At 40.8% G+C, this 13,385-nt stretch overlaps 1 pseudogene; it reads right to left on the bottom strand.

The window, feature by feature from the left end:
• Nucleotides 1-5,851: 5,851 nt before the first annotated feature.
• LOC129670682 (voltage-dependent anion-selective channel protein 1-like) lies at nucleotides 5,852-8,171 on the bottom strand (annotated as a pseudogene).
• Nucleotides 8,172-13,385: the final 5,214 nt, after the last annotated feature.

Raw genomic sequence — 13,385 nt, 5'->3', positions numbered from 1 at the left:
GAAAGAGAATTCCAGCACTGCTATGTTGTCTCCTTTTCCTGGAATAATGACTCATGAGACTCAAGATAATTATTTATCAATAACTAAGCCATATAGCTAGGCTCTTCTCTGACTAGCCTTTAACTTAAAATAACCCAGTTAAACTAACATACATTTTGCCATGTGGCTGGTTACCTGTGCTCATATACCATTCAGTCTGTCCTTCTCACATCTTACTAGCTGAATCTCTTCTGCCTGTCTCTATTCCAGAATCTGCTCTACCTACCAGACATCACATTTCCTATTTCCTGTTCAAGCCATAAGCCATGAGATTTATTATTGGAGGTACTATATTCATACAATACATAAGATATTCCTTCTATGATTCCCCCTTTTAGTCTAATAAAAGACTCCTTTTCTTTAAATAATAAACCAATATACAATAACAACAATTATGATAGCTGTTAGGTAAAAAGTTATATTTACAATGTCCAGTCCATATGCATTTGGCAATTTTGGAAAAATATTTTATTACCTATCCTAACTTGGTGTGTTCAAAGTTCTTTACCTAAGTCATTCTCTATTATAGCTTGTATTTAACAATCTAAAAACATATTCTAGATCTAAACGTACCTTAAATCCTAAACAACTTGAGCTCATTTGTAAGACTATAACAATTTAGTCTTCAACCCTATCAGAGACTTGAGAAGAAAATAAATATTACCTCAGTAAGTAAGAAGTGCAGGCAAGATGCTTCCAAAATAGAACTGACAAATAGATGGATGCCTGCACAGTCATCCAAAATTCCTCTATATTGTTGAAGCATCAACTTTCAGCCTTCTGGGCCAGTATGATTGTGAAGCAGGAACTATGAAGGACTTGCTTGTCCTGTCTTGGCAGAGCTTGGCAGTCAACTTCCCTGCCTCCAAGTTTACCCGTTTTAGAAGCATTCTGTCTGGAGAGCACAGGGGCATTTCTTTGCCCAGTGGCTATCTTGCCACCTTTGAAGCCATCTCCTAAAGGAGATTCTTTGATGCTCATAATCTTCTTTCAAGTTGAATGGGATACTGCCAGGAGTTGACATGTCTCATTGCCAGAAAAGCCTTAAAAAAAAAATCTTTAAATGCCATATTATGTAGGTCTCTGATGTTTTTGAAGAACATCTATCTATCTGTCTATCTACATTTACATAGTGTTTAATCATTATGTATCTATCTATAGTAAATCTGAATAAGTAAACATTGTTTCATAGCAGCTTTTGAAAGGACTGTAAGTAAACCTTATATTTTTAAATGACTTGCAAAGTTCCAATATCTTATATAAGAGTAGAAACATCTACTTATCAAAAGTAACTTAAAATTTGTATCCATATATAAAAATCTATACCAGTGCATCAAAAAATATTTGAGAATAACAATAGTTTTATAGTTGAAGAGCAGATTCAAGCTACCCTTTTTTTTCCCTATTTTTCCTATATGATATTCCTATCTTGCTGTGGAAGTTTTGGTTTATGATATGTAAACATGTTTTTGTTTTAATCCCAGGTGTGGGACATGGTACTGATTAAAATTGTCCACAGCAGCAAATTATTTGCCTCATGTGTACTCTGAGAGGGGCTCTTTGCCAGCTGTAGATAGTTTAATTCTGAGGACTCTGGAGAGGAAATAAGTGCCAGGGCCCAGAGAATGTTGAGGAGGCCCTGAGAAAAAAGAAGGTTGCTGGTGTTCCCCCCTGCTACTCCTGTTTGCTGTTGATGCAGTGTGACATGAAGGAGTTGTTGGAGAAATCCTGAAATGAGGAATGGCCTTGCCCCAATGAATCTGATGACCCTAAATAGCAAGAAGTAGCTAAGGAAAACTATGCCCCTTCTCCCCACTAACCTTTCTCTCCTTCCCGGTGTTGGAGTGTTGGAACAGATTGGGGTGGAGAAGGGAGAAAGAGATATTAAGAAACCAAAATAAAATAGAAGTTTAGAAGTATGCTAACACTATCTGGTGTACCAACTGCCTGTCTTGAGTCAGGGAGGTCTGAGTGACCTGGGAACAAGAGCTGGCCAGGTTTGCACTGGGGGAGTCAGGGTGTCAGGGAAGAAAGGGGTTTGTAGTAGAGCCACAGCCTTTGAAAAGCAGTTCTTGTGCAGGCTTTTTTGTGAACCATACCTCTCTATATATACTTGTATAAACCAGTTAGCCAGACTGGGAGGACAATGCATCTGAGCAAGAATGCCTCATTCAGAAAATCTGGACACAGAATGACACACAGAGTTGTGAGGTATCCATCAGAGAGGATTATATGGACATAGCTAGATTAAAGTCTGTAGAAAGTCTTTATTAGCCAGCCAGTGACTACACTGGGTATTCAGGACCAAAGGGCAGTTCTGAGCCTTTCTCAGGTGGGATTTTAAGCATAAAAAAATACATCCTGGGTTGACATATTTCAGTCATCAAAAACAGTTTGCCAGAAGTAGAACTACAGAAACCAAAAAGCAAGGTAAGTACATTTAAGGGCTTTCCCAGAACTATGGGCTTTGATGGATTAGGTCTTTGTTCTCATTTTGGCAGGTGGTACTGTCTACATGCTGGGTTTCAACACCTGAATGGAACTTCCATCATGGCGTTAGTTGTGCTAATTAAGGTCTAGGGACTTGCTACAAGGGTTTGCTATAGTGCTTAATGGAGACAAGGCATCTCTCCTGGTGATGCCTTCAATATCTTCTTTCTTTTGAAAACTCGTTTCATTATTACACCCGGAACAAATGGGTTCAGAGTGTGTGTCATCCTCCTGTGTGCTCTGATTATAGCCAATAATGCTCTTTCCCTGCTTCCTTCTGGTTCTGCTAAGAAACATTTTGACAACTGAGATTCAAAATAAAAACACTCAAGACCTCTGATCCAAGCTCAGCCTTTGAGTCAAGCCTTCAGATTAGCTCACAAGTACAATAGAGAACTTGAAAGTTTGAGCTCTTACTGACCTGATTTGGGTTCAAATTTTAATTTTAAGGCACTTAGATACTCTTATGGCCTTTGAAAGCTCCTTAAATATTCTAAATCTCTAATATGTGACTCAAAGGGGTGTTGGGTTAACTCAGAATAAACTTTGAAATGCAATTGGAATTACTAAAGTATGTGTATCGCTTGGTAATATAACTTGGCTACTAACAAAATAGACCCAACTCAGATAAATAAAGCTTCATTTCTCCTTTAAGAATGAAGTTAGGAACTGGAGAGATAGCTCAGAGGTTAAAAGCACTGGCTGCTCTTTCAGAGGTCCTGAGTTCAATTCCCAGCAACCACATGGTGGCTCACAGCCATGTATAATCTGGTGCCCTTTTCTGGCATGCAGGTGTACATGCAGACAGAACATTGTATACATAATAAAACATAATAAATAAATAAATCTTTTTTTTTTTAAGAAGGAAGTCAGATGTAGGTCTTGTAAAAAAAAAAAAAGTCTTATTTTATTCATGGGATCATGCACCAACAACAACCCCAGATGCCTTCTATGACCCACAGGACTCCTGTCTTCAGATCTCAGAATGGCTTTGTGTCTAGAATGGTTACTGATCAAAATGGAGAAAGAATTTGTCCCTTCTCTAAAGAGCCTTCCTGGAAGTAACTCTGACTTAATATGGCATGAACCTGAACTCACTTGTTGGGGCCAGGCTGGTCTGGGGCTGTTCCTGAGGCCCTGGTGAATGCAAGGAACATAGTCCCTTGTCTAAAACCAGGATCATACTTGATAAGGCTGGGGATGCCCTGGGGCCAGAGGCTTAGGAGAGCTAAGGTTTCAGATCCTGGGAATCTGATTCTCCCCACCCAAAAAGGACTGTTGTTATCAGAGCCGAGGCCCCTGTGTGCTTGTCTGTGACACACTTGAGACATCTTGTGTTCCTTTTGTGCAACATTGCTGGATTAGCCCCTGGCTAACTCTGTCCCATTTTGTGATAGCTTTCTCTGACTTTGTCCCATTTTTCTCCTGCACGCTGTATATAAGATGCTGTACTTCTTAATAACCTTGCTGGTGTGAGTCATCAGCTCATGAAGACCTCCTGACCCCAACTCTGCTGTCTTCATTATTCTTCTCACCCCGAGTCCTCCTTCTTGGAGCCTGTCACTGAAGAGCAGCTTTCTGGTCCAGATCTCTCACTCATATAACCATAGCTAACTCTACAAACCCATTGAAAAGACCTCTGCACTTCAGCTGGTGCACTGTCCTGCGTTCTTTTATTTTTTCTTAATTGGAGAATTAATATTTGATCAGCAATTAATGCTCTACTTTATTATTATTATTATTATTATTATTATTTTACAATTTATTCACTTTTCATCCTAGTTGTAGCCCCCTCCCTCATCTCCTCCTGGTTCCACCCTTCCTCCCTCCCTCTTCTAGCCCTATACCCTTTCCCTAGTCCACTGGTAGGGAAAGTCCTCCTCCCCTACTGTCTGACCCTAGCCTACCAGGTTGTATCAGGGCTGCCTGGATCCTCTTCCTTTGTGGGCTGGCTAGGTCGTCCCACCAGGGAAAGTGACCAAGGAACAGGCAACCAAGTTCATGCCAGAGACTGTCTTTTTTCTCCTTACTAGGGAACCCTTATAAAGACTGAGCTGTCTCTGGGCTACACCTGAGCAGGGGATCTAGGTCCTCTATATGCATGGTCTGTGGTTGATGCATCAGTCTCTGCAGTCCCCCCCAGGCAGTTTTGGGGGCTCCTGACCCCTCCTGGTCTTTCCATATTCCCCTTCTTTTATAAGACTCCCTGTGCTCTGTCCAAAGTTGAGCCGTGAGTCTCTGCATCTGCTTCGATCCCTGCTGAGTGGAGTCTTTTGGAGGACATCTGTGGCAGGCTCCCACCCTGTTCCCTCTCCTCTACAGCATCCTTGTCCATCCTGTTTTCCCTTCTTAATGAGAGTTAAACAGCTTCCCTAGGGTCCTTCTTGTTGTTTAGCTTTTTTAGGTCTGTAGATTTTACTGTGTTTATCCTATATTATACAGCTAATGTACTCACTTATAAGTGAGTTTATACCATTCATGTCTTTCTGCTTCTGGGTTACCTCACTCAGGATGATCAATTCTAGTTCTATCCATTTGCTTGCAAATTTCATGATTTCCTTGTTGCTGTTGGTGTTGTTGTTTTGAGTTTTCAATATTTTTTCAAGTTTTATTTTTTTAGTGATGTTAATTACAGCATTTGAAGGGGAGGAGCTAATTCCACATAAAATGGAAGGCTTTATAATGTACCCATTAAACTGCCAAAAAATAGAGTGGTAAGGCCAAAACAGAAGTCAATTTATATCCCTCGTGTTTTCAGGGTGTGGCCACAATCACCTATGCACGACAGAGCTGGAAAAAACGGAGCTATTTCATCCTCTGGTGCAACAGCAAAAAATAAAAGGAATTTTAAAAAGGAAGAAGAACCACACCATAACACAAGGAAGGATTAAGTCCCGAATGACTGGCTCCATCATGCCCACCCTCTCCACCCTAAAATGGCACAAGACAAATAGCTAACCACCCCCTGAGGACTTAAAACAAGTAACTGGTGGGCTAGGATGGGAAGAGGGCATGACGGAGCTGTCTAAAATGCCCCTTTCACTTAGGTGTGCAAATGCTAATCCAGCAGTTAGGATCAGAACACCAGAGTTTGATGCTCGGGAAGTCACAATTTCATCTGGGGACTGCATACAGACTTACAAAAGGGGCCCGCACATTTCCAGCTTGCTCTTGCAGTCTGACATGTCTAGAAGGGCTCTTCCCCAACCCGTGCCTACAGCTAAAAGGACCCTGTCTGGAACGGGGTTTCTGCTGTACCTCTGAAAGGGTAAACACCTTAAAGCCGAGTCATCCTTAGCCTAGATGTCTAACGTGGTATTTATCAATTCTCACATCCCCAACATACAACATGAAAAGGCACACTGAATCTGAAGGTAGCTATGCCGCTAAATAGTTTAAAATTTAACGATTGTACAATATTCATTAATGCTTGAAATTCCAGTCCTTAGACCAAGCTTGTGACCATCCGCATTGACGTTCTCGCCATCCAGCAGAGCTGACAGCTTCAGTTTGATACTTGGCTCACGCTAAGCCAACGAGGCTAGAGCTGTTCACTTTGGCCGAAAAGCAGACATCAGGGTTGCCCTGATACTTGGCTGCTGTTCTAAAGAGAGTGTTACTATTTTCTGCAGTCCAGGCGAGACTGACTGAACTCTCCAACTTCTTGTTCACCTTCTGGTAAAATGGAGCCACCAAACCCTGTCCTGTTGCTCACGTTAATCTGAAGCTGGAATTCGTCCATCTTGTAGCCAATCGCAAAGTTGCTCTGGGTCACTCAGGACTTCACAGTCTTAAAATTCATCTGGTAGCCAGCCAGCCAGCCTCATAGCCGTGCACCAGAGGCCCCGCATCGAGGGCCCAGTGATGTCAAAGCCCACATCACAGCCTAGGTTGATCCGCTCCCTCCTGTACCCTGTCTTGATTTTAACATTTTTCCCCCGGTGTTAGGCAAGAAGGATGAGTCAAGGGCCAGCTTCGGTCCACGAGCGAGCTGGTCTTCCACGGGGAGGTCGGTGCGCAGGGGGCTGCGTTCCATGTCTCTGTACACGTCAGCCCGTCCTCAGTCCACCTGTGCTTGCTTTCCAAGCTGCCACTCACTTTGGTGATCCCTCTGTTGGCCAAGCCTGAGCTGGTACATTCCAATCCATTCTCAGACTTCGTTTTCAAATCGAGTTTTATTAAGCCAAAACCATAGCCCTTGGTGAAGACATCCCTGGCAGACTGGCCAGGATCAGCACAGGGGGAGGCACAGCCTTTTTCTCAGAGGCGGGGAAGGCGGGAGCAGCGGCAGCTACAGCAGGGGTTGCCGCAAGCAGCCCGAGGGAGCTGCGTTTCCTTGTATTTTGTTTGTTTGTTTGTTTGTTTTTAACAAAACACAAAATTTGCTTGTTTATTTAGGAAAAAAAAGGCTTAACTTACTTATTTCACGTGTGATTCAACAATTTGGAACAATCAGCCCAGGTAAATATACATTTCAGGAAACTAGCTAAATGATTATGAGAGGGAAGTAGCACCTTATAAAATGCAAGGAAAATGTCTTGTATGTATTTGGCAGCATAAAATGAATACATTCTTAGGAATGAAGTGCAGTTCAAATATTTGAATATCACATCATAACTCAATCTACATGTCTTAATTTGGTATAATAAGCAGATACATGTAAAAACAACACAACTGTCTAATGCAAATCTAGTCATGTGTATCAAACATATTAAGAACAGATACTATTTTCATGAGGTCCCATTTCTTGATTGTTGCTCTTAGAGCCTGTGCTGTTGGTGTTCTGTTCAGGAAGTTGTCTCTTGCACCAACGAGTTCAAGGCTCTTCCCCACTTTTTCTTCTAACAGACTTAGTATGTCTGGTTTGATGTTGAGATCTTTGATCCACTTGGACTTCAGTTTTATGCAGGGTGATCAACATGGATCTATTTGAATTTTTCTACATGTAGACATCCAGCTAGACCAGCACCATTTATTGAAGAAGCTTTCTTTTTTCCATTGTATGGTTTGGCTTCTTTGTCAAAAATCAAGAATCTGTAGGTATGTGGGCTTATTTCTGGGTCTTCTATTTGATTCCATTGATCTACCATTCAGTTTGTGAATGTTATGAAGAAAGAAATTGAAGAAGATTATCAGAAGCTAGAAAGATCTTCCATGCTCACAAATCAGTAGGATTAACATAGTGAAAATGGCCATCCTGCCAAAAACAATCTATAGATTCAATGCAATTCCCATCAAAATACCAACACAATTCTTTACAGAACTGTTGGGCTTGATAAGGCCTGCTGTATCTACCTGAGCCTGGCTCGAGTTTGGAGACCTGTCTTTAGCTTCTGATTTAAGAGGCGCCACTTCCAGGCAAAAGTGATTCAGCATATCCACCTTAAAATCAGCCCTGCCTGGTAACTGTTATGTGGAGTTTTGTCACTGGCCCACCTCTCCTTGCACTACCTAACCTTGCCCTCTACGTCATCTTACCTCACTTCCTTAATCCTGCCTCCTGATCCAAACCTACAAAAAGGACCGTTTTATTCAATAAACCGAGTTCCTGCTTTGACAGATCTCCCAGCTCAGTGATGTTTTATTCCCTGGGTCATCCGGGGAGGTCCGGGCCTTCGACACTCACCATCCCGCTCAGCCATGGAGGGTGTCCAGCTGGACTGGCCAACTCTCCTCTCAGCTCCACCTGCCAGATATCGACCCGGCACAGAACTTGAAAGAACAATTCTCAATTTCATATGGAAAACAAAAAAAAAAAACCCAGACAATCTTGTACAACAGATCATCTGGACGTATCTCCATCCCTGATCTCAAGCTGTACTACAGAGCAATAACAATAAAAACTGCATAGTACTGGCATAGAAACAGAATGGTAGATCAATGGAATCAATTTCCTTCTTTTTAATAGCTGAGTTGTATTCCATTGTGTAAATATACCACAATTTCTGTATCTATTCTTCAGTTGAGGGACATCTAGGTTGTTTCCAGATTCTGGCTATAATAAATACAGCTGCTATGAACATGGTTGAGCAAATGTCCTTGTTATGTACATGAGCATATTTGGATATATGTATGCCTAGAAGTGATATATCTGGGTCTTGGGGTAGCACTAGTCCCAGTTTTCTGAAAAAACTTTCTAAGAAACTGTCACATTAATTTCTAAAGTGGTTGTACAAGTTTACATTCCCACCAGCAATGGAGGAGGGTTCTCCTTTCCCCAAATCCTCTCAGCTTGTGTTGTCACTTGAGTTTTTTATCTTAGCCATTCTGATATGTCTGAGATGGAATCTCAGAGCCATTTTGATTTGCATTTCCTTAATGACTAAGGATGTTGAACATTTCTTTAAGTGTTTCTCCACCATTCGATATTCCTCTGTTGAGAATTCTGGTTAGCTCTGTACCCCATTTTTAAATTAGATTATTTGCTTTGTTTCTTTATGAAGGTACTTAGTGCTATTAACTTTCCTCTTTGCACTGCTTTCATTGTGTCCCATAAGTTTGGGTAAATTGTGCCTTCATTTTCACTGAATTATAGGAAGTCTTTATTTTTTTTCTTTATTTCTTTTCTAACCCAGTTGTCATTGAGTAGAACATTGTTCAGTTTCCATATGTGTGTAAGCCTTTTGCTATTTCTGTTATTGTTGAGGTCTAGTTTTAGACCATGGTGGCCTGATAGGATATAAGGGACTATTTTAATCTTCTTGTATCTGTTGAGGCTTGCTTTGTGCCTGACTATATGGTCAATTTTGGAGACGGTTCTGTGAAGTGCTGAAAAGAAGGTATACTCTTTTGTGTTTGGTTGAAAATTTCTGTAGACATCTATTAGGTCCATTTGATTTAAGACCTAAGTAAGTGTCATTATTTCTCTATTTAGCTTTTGTCTCAATGATCTGTCCCTTGCTGAGAGTGGGGTATTGAAGTCTCCTACTATTAATGTATTGGGACCAATGTGTGATTTAAACTTTAATAATGTTTCTTTTAAAAATGCAGGAACTTTTGTATTTGAGGCACAGTTGTTCAGGATTTTGATGTCCTCATGGTGATTTTTTTTTTCCTTTAATGAGAATGAAGTGTCCCTCCCCATTTCTTTGATTAGCTTTGGTTGAAACTCTATTTTATTAGCTATTAGGATGTCTAGCTTCTTAGGTCTTTTTCCAACTTTTTACTCTTAGGTGGTGTCTACCTTTGTTGTTTAGGTATGTTTCTTGAATGCAGCAGAATGTTGGATCCTCTTCCCACCAACATTCTGTTAGTATGTGTCTTTTTATTGAAGAGTTGATTCCATTTATATTGATAAATATTAGTGACCAAGGATTGTTAGTTCCTGCTATTGTGGAGTTAGTAGTTATTGTGTGTTTGTGTGCTTGTTTTCTTCTGCTTTTTTGTTGTGAGATATCTTTATCCTGTGTTTTCTTGGGTGTAGTTGATCTCGTTGGTTGGAGTTTTTCTTCTAGAATCTTCTGTAGGGCTAGATTGCTGTGTATATATATTCTTTAAATTTAGTTATGTCATGGAATATTTTGTTTTCTCTATTTATGTTGACTGAAAGTTTTTCTGGGTATAGTAGTCTGGGTTGGCATCTGTGGTCTCTTAGTATCTGCATGATATCCACCCAGGCCCTTCTGGCTTTCATAGTCTCTATTGAGAAATCTGATGTAATTCTGATAGGTCTGCCCTTATATGTTACTTGGCCTCTTTCCCTTGCCACTTTTAATATTTTTTCTTTGTTCTGTAGATTTAGTGTTTTAATTGTTATGTGGTGGGAGGAATTTCTTTTCTGGTCTAGTCTATTTGGTGTTCTGTAAACCTCTTGTATGTTTAAGGGCATCTCTTTCTTAAGGTTGGGGAAATTTTCTTCTGTGATTTACTTGAAAATAGTTTCTGGAACTTGGAGCCTGGAATCTTTTTTTTTGTCTATTCCTATTATTCTTCTGTTTCATCTTTTCATGATTTCCTTGATTTCTTGGACGTTTTGTATCAGGAACTTTTCCATGTTTATGTTTTCTTTGAGAGATGTATTAATTTCTGTAATTGTATCTTCAGCACCTGAGATTCCCTCCTTCATCTCTTGTATTCTGTTGGTGATCCTTACCTCTGTGGTTCCTGGTCTCTTCTCTAAGTTCTCCATCTCCAGGATTTTCTCAGTTTATGTTTTCTTTATTGATTCTAATTCTGTTTTCATGTCTTGAATAATTTTATTCTTTTCCTTCACCTGTTTGATTGTGGATTCCTGTCTGTCCATAATGGCCTCTATTTGTTTGTTTCCTTTTTATGTGTCCTAATAACTGCATAATCATAAATTTAAGATAATTTTCCTGTATTTAAGCTACATTAGAATATCCATTGATTTGGGGGGATTCTGGTGAAGCCATGGTGTCCTGGTTCTTGTTGATTGCATTCTTACTCAGGCCTCTAGCCAAATGGTTGCTGGCAGCCTTGACTGTTTGTTCCTGGAGCCTGAACTGTACACTTCACCTGTCTCTGGAGTCTGGAGTAGTCCACAGGAAGATGGGAGATGCCCAGAGGCTCAAGAATGGGTGCTGGAGATTTGGATGCAGCTAAGGAAAGGAGGGCCCTCTGCTGAGTTCACTGTCTCTGCTGGTTCACTGTCTGTGACGAAGGTAGGCCAGGCAGCTGAGGCACAGGTGGAAAGATCTCCAAGCCTAGAGCCGCTCTGGTGCCCCAGAGGCTTCCTCAAGATGGCAAACGATGGGAATTGGGTCCCACGCCTAGCTCAGCTCTGCTTGGTTCACTGTCTCTGCTGGAAGTGCTGTTTCTGACCCAGGTGGGCCAGGTAGCTGGAGAGCAGGCAGGAATATTTCCAAGCCTAGACCTGTTCCAGCACCCCACAGGCCTCCTCAGGATGCAGGACAATGGAGCTTTGGTCCTGCACCCAACTCACCTCCACTGGATTCACTGTCTCTGCTGGCTCACTGTTTGTCTCTACTATAACTTTTATTGGATGATATTCTCCTCTTTCAATATGAAAACATACAACATGGGATTTAATGTCAAATCCTTGGTTTTTACATATCAGTGATATACTAAATGACGGAATGAAGATGTCTGCTTTCTTTATACAAGTACTCCTCTATCATTTGGTGCTCCTTGAATTAGGCAGTAAATTAATGTCAGGCTGGAAACCTATTTCTCCCAAGTAAAAGGTTTTGCTTAAGTTTGTTTTCCCTCTTATCACTCAAGATACAAATTTTTATATTATCGCATTTTTTTTGGGTTTGCCACTTGGACTACACTCAGCATCCTAAGTATAAATCCAAGACACAGTCCCCAGACATCTGCCTAATTTGCTCTTATATTTCAGGCTTGGTTTAAAAAGCCTCCCCATGTTCCTCCCTCCGGGTCTTGTGATGTTTCAAGGACATCTGGAATAACAAGTGAATCCAAAGACACACCACTCGCTCAAGATTCTCCTGAGTTCTTCTCTATACTGCTGCTCAAATAATTAATCCAGAATGGAACAACAGCTTCAGAGGCTATGTAAAGAGCTGTCATTAAACTAATTCTTCAGAGCCGGGGAAACAATATGGTTTTTTTACTCGCTGGAAATATGATACCATACTCAGCCACAAAGGATGGTAATTCCATCTTAAGGAGCATTAAACTAGACTTGAATTGAGGCCAGATACTTTTATGTAGCAAAATCTAATATGACAAGGAATAGGAATGGCTACTCAAAGTCATTTAATAAAATAGAGATTTGAGAGAAGGAAAACTGATGCAGGATACTCGATCCCATTGTGGATCCCATAATTGTGAACTGTAAAACTGTTTATTGTTTGTTGTGGTTGAGTTCTATCACATACCTTTAATCCAAGAGCTTCCTGTTTAATGTAAACAGGTGATTATGGTGTGGTTCGCCCAGCCCTAGCACACATCTTTAAACCAAGAACTTTCTATACACAGGATTTAATAAAGTTAACCCTAGGTCAAGAGGCAGAGCAAGAAACCAGCTGACAGGGAGCAAATAGGAGAGACTTTGAGTTAAGGGTTCTTTAGGACAGCATGGAGAAGAAGAAAGAGCTTTTAGCTTAAGCTCTGGCTTTAGCTTTGGCTTCAGCTCCTCAGCTCTCTGGCTTTTGGGGCTCTGAACTAGCAAGCATTTGGCCTTGAGTTTTTTTGTCCTTTTCCTCCTGGGATGTCAGCTGAGCTAGTAAGCATCTTGGGTTTTTTTCTATCCAGACCTGAGCTGAGAAGGAAGGTCAGCTGGGTGCTTTCTCTGACTCTCTGAGCTAGCAGGTTTCACCACAGCATCTGGCTCTTGAGTCTTTATTGGTAAGATATAACGGTAGGAATTTTCATTTTTTTTTTTAACAACAAGAAACAATCTTGAGTAAAGTAGAAAAACTCAGAATAAAAATTAGGATGTGTTCTCCTTTGTGATTTATGGAGAAAATGCTGGGAAATGAACAGCTGTTGGAGACTCAGTGGGCCAGGCTTTAATAAAAAGCAAAATCATGGGGGCTTTGCTTAGACTAGGTACGGGCTGCTCCTGCCTCACTGTCACTCTGCACATATTAAGGGAATGAATTGAAGCAAAAATGAGTTCTGGCCATCTTTAGTTAAAAAGAAAGCTGAATTTGGAAATGAATCCAGCAACCTTTTCTTTGCATTCCATTACACACTCTTACGCTCCCTGACCACTAGATTGACCTCTGGCAGACCTGAGTGTGACATGCCTTTGTGTCTTTCTTCATCACTGTCCCTCTTAAAGAAAGACTTCATAAGGCTCTAACACTCTTTCTTGACACCTGACCATCATTTAATATTCTTGATGGGTCTTCTCCTTCAGAACCAAAACTATAAGAAAAATGAAAGAGATAAGCCAAGGAACTCAA

Source organism: Psammomys obesus, unplaced genomic scaffold (genome assembly GCF_907164565.1).
Source record: "Psammomys obesus unplaced genomic scaffold, mPsaObe1.curated_primary_1811, whole genome shotgun sequence".
In the NCBI taxonomy this organism is placed as follows: Eukaryota; Metazoa; Chordata; class Mammalia; order Rodentia; family Muridae; genus Psammomys; species Psammomys obesus.
Note: the sequence above shows the minus strand (reverse complement) of the source record. Positions and strands in the feature narration are given on the sequence as shown.